At 41.0% G+C, this 7,259-nt stretch overlaps 1 long non-coding RNA gene across 1 annotated transcript; it reads left to right on the top strand.

The window, feature by feature from the left end:
* Nucleotides 1-208: 208 nt before the first annotated feature.
* Nucleotides 209-3,337, top strand: LOC137609867 (uncharacterized). The gene is made up of 3 exons (XR_011038385.1): nucleotides 209-533; nucleotides 1,359-1,467; nucleotides 1,994-3,337. It is a non-coding gene; the product is annotated as an uncharacterized lncRNA (long non-coding RNA).
* Nucleotides 3,338-7,259: the final 3,922 nt, after the last annotated feature.

Here is a 7,259-nt window from a genome sequence, read left to right as displayed (position 1 = left end):
GAAGTCATGGCTCTGTACGACTCGATTCGACCATAAAACGCTAGAATAGGCATTATGACGTCAGACTTTGCACTCTGCTATTGGACAGAGTATTGACCGATACTCCAATAGCTGAGCATGTCCACGCCCCTGGACATGCTCAGGGGCGTGGATGATATTGACTGGTTGACACGCCCAAGGGCGTGGTCATCCCCAAGACGGAGTTCTTTGTGTCAGACGTGAGGCAGCAGTCTGTTGAAATGGCGTCCGTCACAGGGAGACATGGTAGTTGTTCAGTTGTTGATTGTACAAATCAACACCAGTGTTTATTTTTAATCCCATCCAATGAAGAACAGAAGAGACCGTGGTTGCATTTAATTTTTAATGGCTATGTGCAGCTACATCGGCTGCACGTTTGTTTGTGTGTGGAACCACTTCACTCCAGCCTGTTTTAGCAATGAGGGTCAGTACAGACGGGGCTTTGCCTGAGACTGGTCCTCATTCAAGGATCACTCCCAACCATACGGGACCAAGGACCTGCACCCCGGTTACAGGTAAGTCTCACCACATTTATCTTTTTAGCAGTTGTCTGTTAGCATGGGTGATCAATTGCTATTTGGCTAATTGGGTGGTGCTGCTTTGTTTGGCGTTTGCGTGTGTGCGCTCCAACGTATCTAACCTACATATCTAGGCACAACGCACCAGAGTTGGGCTCACATTTCATCTTTTTGTCGGTTAGGATGAATGAAGTCATGCTATGCTAGGCTATGTACAGAGGTCTTCTTTGTTTCGCGTTTGCGTATTGCGCGCGTGTGTGTGCACTCCCACACGTGTGTGCGTGTTGGCCTACAATTTAAAGCTAAAACGCACGTAAGTTAGTTCATATTTTCTTATTGTTTGTTAGCCTGAATGAAGTCATGTTATGCTAGGCAATGTAGGGAAGTTGCCTCTGTTTCGCGTTTGTGTATTGCGTGTGTGTGCGTGCACGCCCGATCACGTGTATGCGTGCTGGACCTACAGTAGGTACAACACACGTAAGTTGGTCTCATATTTTCTTATTGTTTGTTAGCATGAAGTCATGCTATGCTAGGCTATGTAGGGAGGTCTCCTTTGTTTCGAGTTTGCGTGTTGTGTGCGCGCGCAGTAAGTTGCTCTCATATTTTCTTTCCAATTATCTGTCAGCATAAATAAAGTCAACTTACGCTAGGCTAAGTAGGGAGTTGTGCTTTGTTTCGTATTGTGTGTGCGCGCGCACGTGTTAAGAGTCGCTTGTTTGTTGGTCGTCATAGCGACAACGCACACAGGTCTGTCCTTCTTATCCAAAATCAGAACACTGGTGTCCTGAAATTAGTGTCCCTCTTCCTTGTGCATCCATTCAGCCTACAGCTTCAAAGGACGTGGGGTGCCAAACTGACCCAGTGGACACTCATATTGTTGGTACACAGCTGTCCTGCTGCAGGACTCTTCATTCCCACTATTGAAGTAAAGGTATGTACAAGTCATATTCCATACAATGTTTTAATAAAATTGGTTAAATACACTAATTTTCCAAATATAGTTGTCTATAGGTGTTTGTGAATGCACATGTGTTGATAGTAGTTCAGTAAAAAATAATAGTGTTATTAGAATTTTCCAGCAAGACAGTAAGTGAAGACTTTTGTATAAAAAATTTTGAGACTGATTCATGTGTGTCATATATTGTTTTGTCTCCTTATTTCTTTATGTTTGGTGTACCCCTCTACAAGATCCACTTTCCAAAGGCTTTTGAAGGGACAATGCACAGTCAAGACAGCCAACATTCTGATAGTGTTGCAATATTTTAATATTTCAAACAAACATATTTTGAAATTCTGTTGGTAATTGCTCACAACAAAACACAGTAAAAAGTAACCATACAAATAAATATATTAGTAGCAAGTACCAGGATGTATTTTGAACACAATTTTTCTGAACAAAGAAATAATCAAACAATATCAATAACAGTAAAAATCTATCTTTGTGTTTTATTGAACAGGTTTTGTATCTGATATGTTGGACCTCATATGTGACAAAGTCTTGGTGGACCCCATGCCATACACAACTGAGATGTTGGCCATTCCTCTCCCCGAGAATCTGTCTGCCCAGTATGAGCGTCCGGACAAGGAGGAGGTCATGACCAGGTTCAACCAAGACTCAGTCTGAATCCAGCGTAGTGGCCTTTGTCTTCAGGAAACTCTCGGCGTATGCGAAGGACCACACATGCTAGAATGACGACCCGGATTCTGCGTCCTAAGTAGCCCCAGCACCAGCCAACAAAGGTGCGATAGGCCAGATGTCTGTGTAACAGTTAAAATGTTGTTTATTTTTGAGCGTTTTGATTTTCATTAAGTGATGACTATGTGATAGATTGTGTGAATTTTATCGAAACATTTTTTCTTATTTTCTTTTTATTGCGAAGCTTGCCTTGTGCGCGCTTCGTTACTTTGGTACCTCCTGTGCTTCCGTAGTCCCTCCCGTCTGTCCCCCAGAATGATAACTGTATTGCTGGGGGTAGGTTGTGTGGGAGCGCTGCTCCGCTATTTTTCTATTTTTAATGTCGAACGCGAGCTGTTTGCGCTATAACCTCAAGAATGTCATAACAGGTTATAATTCTGTGATGTTTTGAGTAGTTTTGTTTTGTTTCGGGAATCCGTTTGTAGTTTATTCAGCTGTAACGAGGTGAAGTTTTGGCGCTAACTGAGACGCAGCTCCTGGTCATGTGACCGACGGTGACATGGAGAGGCGGGAGAGTAATGTTTGTTATTTTGTCCGTTTAGAAGCAAAGGTGCAGAAAAGAAACGTGGGGAGATTAAATAACGGTTGTCTCCCACAGGTATGTTTTATGTTTGAACGTTAAAAATCATTTTGGTTTTTCTGTTTGATCACATGATTGTTTTTGTTTTTATTTTATTTCAGTGTAATATGTGTGATTGAGGACTGTTGCGATCCTCTAGAGAATGATAACTGCATTGCTGGGGAAGCAGAGGTGCAGAAAAGAAACGTGGGGAGATTAAATAACTGTTGTCTCCCACAGGACACAAAATAAAGAAGCAAAAACGCCGTTATTCGAGTCATCCTTTCGCTGGCCCATTCACGACCGTTACATCTGCACCGTCTACAGAAAAAGGACACAAAATTATTTATTTCACAATGTTTTCAATCCTGAGTGTTACAACTGTTGTTGATTTCCTGACAGGATGGCACTGTGTTGTCATTATTGTTTTTCGATGTATTGTATGTAAATAAATGCTTGTATATGTCAACAGAAATGGATTGTGAATACCAAAAAAATGTTCAACATGTCTATTAATAAGATAAAAATCAAGGTGTCGCAAATACAATATATTAGACTTTGTTGTACCTATATTTGTCATGTTCTTGCATGAATGAAGGAATGCCTAATGAAGCAAAATAAGACAACTAGTTTTTATTCCGACATTTTTCAAAGAACGACTTGCCGATGTATTTATGTCAGACGTGAAGGGCCATACTCGGCCCTCAGTACGTGACCGGCCGTTTGTAGGGTGTACACGTTTAGGCACACAGGCTGGAACCCAGGATGTTGAGTCATGCACGGAACCTCATCAACCTGCAGACGGTTCCTAACCTACAGTGAAAAACATGGTAAAGGTCATTTAAATTTACAATTGTAAAAGTAGCCGAATACCGTAGAGACATAACTTTTTGGTTTAGCCGTGAGCTTGCTACTTGTCTCCAAATAGATGTTTTCTGCTTCTGTTGACACACATTCAGTGTCCACAGGGACACCTGTACAACAGGTCACCTCAAAATCATTTCACCCATTAACCTGGTGTGATGGTGGCAGTTGTTATCTCCGTGTGTCTCGTCACAGAGGACTGCCTCAAATATTGTGCAGCTTAGTAACGGGTTAAATCAATGTGATAGAAAAATACAGTAACTTAACCGTGAGCAGGAGCTAGCATTAGCCACATGGTAATAACTATCAGAACCACCATCAGACTTTACTGTCACTTATAGAAGTACAGCAACTTTTTAGCAGTTAACACATCTGTACATATACAAAATACATAATAAGACAGATATGACATTATTACTGTGATGAGAGGCGGGAGTAGAACAAAAAGTATCTATCGGACGATGCTAACGTCCTGTGATGACGTAGGTTATACAACAAGGAACCAACTAAGTAACGTTCACACGTACTAACCATTCAGAAACGTCCTGCTGCAGCCGCACAGCCGGTGTTTCTTCTGGGTCCGACTCAGGGTCATAAATGTACGCCGACACGATGGGTCCTCCAAACGCCATAATGATAACAAACGTAACGCCGGTCAGTGTCCCGTTAGCCTAACGCTCTACGTCAGAGGGGCGTGGCCCAGGTGAAGGAGGCGTTGACCAGCGGAGCTCATTAACATACTACAGCCGGAGGCCTGAAACGAAGCGTTTTGTGAGTAGCTCAGATGAGCGATTTTGAAAAGCTGATATTTAGGACCACAGATCACTTCAGGTCAAAATATTTGGAATACAGCCTAGTTGGACATCTGGCAGCTGAATGACATTAAGCTAAAAATACATAATATGGGACCTTTAAAGCGGTTTCAAGAACCAATTCCTTTAGAACCCAGAGACACTCTATATGGGGGCCGTATAGCCGCTATTCGGCTGCGTCGTGTGGCAGGGGAACGTGAAAATGTTTTATATTCTGACTTCTGCTAATTGTACCCGCACATGCAGGCTACCTGTAAGTTTCCAATTGGGCATCCAAAAATAATTAAAAACAATTTTGACGATGTTGAAAATTACTTTGGTTTGATCCGTGCTAAAGTCTATCCTCCTCGAAAACTATTTTTCCCCGTACTTCCTAGCAGAAACGATAAAGGGAAGCTTATTTTCACGCTTTGCCGTTCGTGCGGACTCATGAACAATCGTTAACAGGTGTGTGGACGTCGGCTGAAATATTGATGGCTCGGAGGGTACATTCTGGCAAATATATATGAAGTGTGGCATTTTGAAGAAAACTCTGACCAACTCTTTAAAGAATACATTTACACGTTCCTGAAACAGAAACAAGAAGCCTCTGGGTACCCTCTGAAGGCTTATGACGTCACAAGTCAACGCGCATATGTACATAAATGAGTATGAAGAGAACCAAGGTATTAAACTCGATCCCAAGAAAATTGAGTGCAACCCGGCTAAAAGACAAATTACTAAATTATTATTAAACTCGCTATGGGGAAAGCTTGCGCAAAGATGTAATCAGCTCACAACAAGTCTGGTGAACACGCCTGAACGTTTCTTTGAATTCATCTTTTCCAGCAAATATGAAATTTCACTGTTTCATTTCATTAACGACGATGTAGCTCTGGTCCAGTGGAGGTATAAGTCCAACTGTCTCTCAGCACCTGGGGATGTGAATGTTTTCATTGCTGCGTTCACAACTGCTTACGCTAGACTCGAATTGTATACGCAGTTAGATTTACTCCAGGAAAGGGTTTAGTATTGTGATACAGATTCAATCGTATACACTTCCACTCATAGCGATTGATACGACCCCCCCTCTCTGAAACTATTTGGGAGATTTGACATCAGAATTAGATCCGGACGATTTTATTAAATCGTGGAGTGCTGCCGGCCCCAAATCCTATGCGTATGTGACAGATCGTGGTAAGGCACCTTTACGGGCTAAAGGGATTACACAGAACTATGGAAATTGTAAAAAATTTGACTTTGACACTCTCACAGATTTGGTAATAGCGTATCTTAAAGAGTGCGACACACAGCGTAAAATCCCTGCACGATACAGAGAAATTACCAGAGATATGAAAACTTTTGAGCTGACTAATAAAGAGAAGGTGATTAATTTTGCTGTAGTCTTTGACAAGAGGTGACTGTTTGCTGATGGAAAAACATTACCTTTTGGATATTAAAACATACAAAACTGTATACAGTTGTACTAAACTCTCTACATTTCTTTTTTGGAGAATCTTTTTCTTTTTTGTATTCTGTATTCTGCATTATACACTAAGCATGTATTGTGTATTATACTTTACCATGTATTGTATGTTGTGCATTACGCTTGCTTCACATATAAATCCTACCATTTCTTCTTCGTTCTCCCCCTGTCTTTTTTTTCTTTCTTCGCTGTAACCTGCACAGATAAAAAAAAGCCTACAGCATGACTTTTGTATTTAGTTTACTGAAAGATTTAAGGTTGAGCATGCGTGAAGAAATAATTTTTGACCCTCACTTCCAACTTCAATTCATGGCCCTCCTGCAAGCGGGAGTGGTAAATCATTCTTTGTTAAACAGCTTCTTCAAAATATGGAACATACTTTGTCTAAACCCCCCGATCGAATCATCTGGTCATACTCCTCTTATCAACCTATGTATGAGGAATTAGCTCAAAAATGTAAAGATTAAATTTATTGAAGGAATTCCTGATTCTTTGACGGATGAAAATATTTTTCCATCAAATCAACACAATCTGCTTGTGATAGACGATTGTATGGATATTGGCTTGACTCATGATGAATTAATGAAAGCTTTTACATCATAGAAAATTACCAGTCATTTTCCTAGTTCAAAACTTATTTTACCAAGGGAAGTACAGTCGGACGATTAGTTTAAACGCAAATTATATCGTCCTCTTCAAATCTCCGCGTGATAAATTACAAATAAGAATTTTAGCACAGCAAATGTTTCCGGGGCAGAGAGAATATTTTCTACAGAGTTTCAACGACGCTACAAAAGAGGCGTATTCATATTTAATCGTCGATCTAAGACCCGATTGCCCAGACCAATACAGACTAAGAAGTGGGATACTACCTGACCAGTGGCTTGTATAAAATATACCAATATAAAAAGTGACTCGGGAAAATGTCTAAACGGATTAAAAGAAATCTACCCATCTTAAAAGTCATGCTCGGTCTAAAACCGTCAGAGAGAAGAACCTTTCTATGTCAAGGATCGGATGATCTCATCCTGGCACTCTGTGAAATGGCCCTTAATGTGATGAAAGGCAACGTCCCGCTGACCTCTGATCAATACAGAAAATTGAATAAAGAAAAGTTTATCAAGCTTTTTGCTAATAGCAAAACGGGAGTGAAGTGTAAGCGCAAGGTGCTGACACAGAGCGGAGGTTTCCTACTCCCATTATTAGGAGCTGCCGTCCCATTCTTAACCAGTCTGCTAGCCGGTCGGAGATAGACGGAGATTGACGGGGATTGTCGAAGATTGTCATATCACATCATGTCATCCTTTAATAAAATGTACATGATTTC

This window comes from Antennarius striatus, chromosome 16 (assembly GCF_040054535.1).
Source record: "Antennarius striatus isolate MH-2024 chromosome 16, ASM4005453v1, whole genome shotgun sequence".
Taxonomy (NCBI): domain Eukaryota; kingdom Metazoa; phylum Chordata; class Actinopteri; order Lophiiformes; family Antennariidae; genus Antennarius; species Antennarius striatus.
Note: the sequence above shows the minus strand (reverse complement) of the source record. Positions and strands in the feature narration are given on the sequence as shown.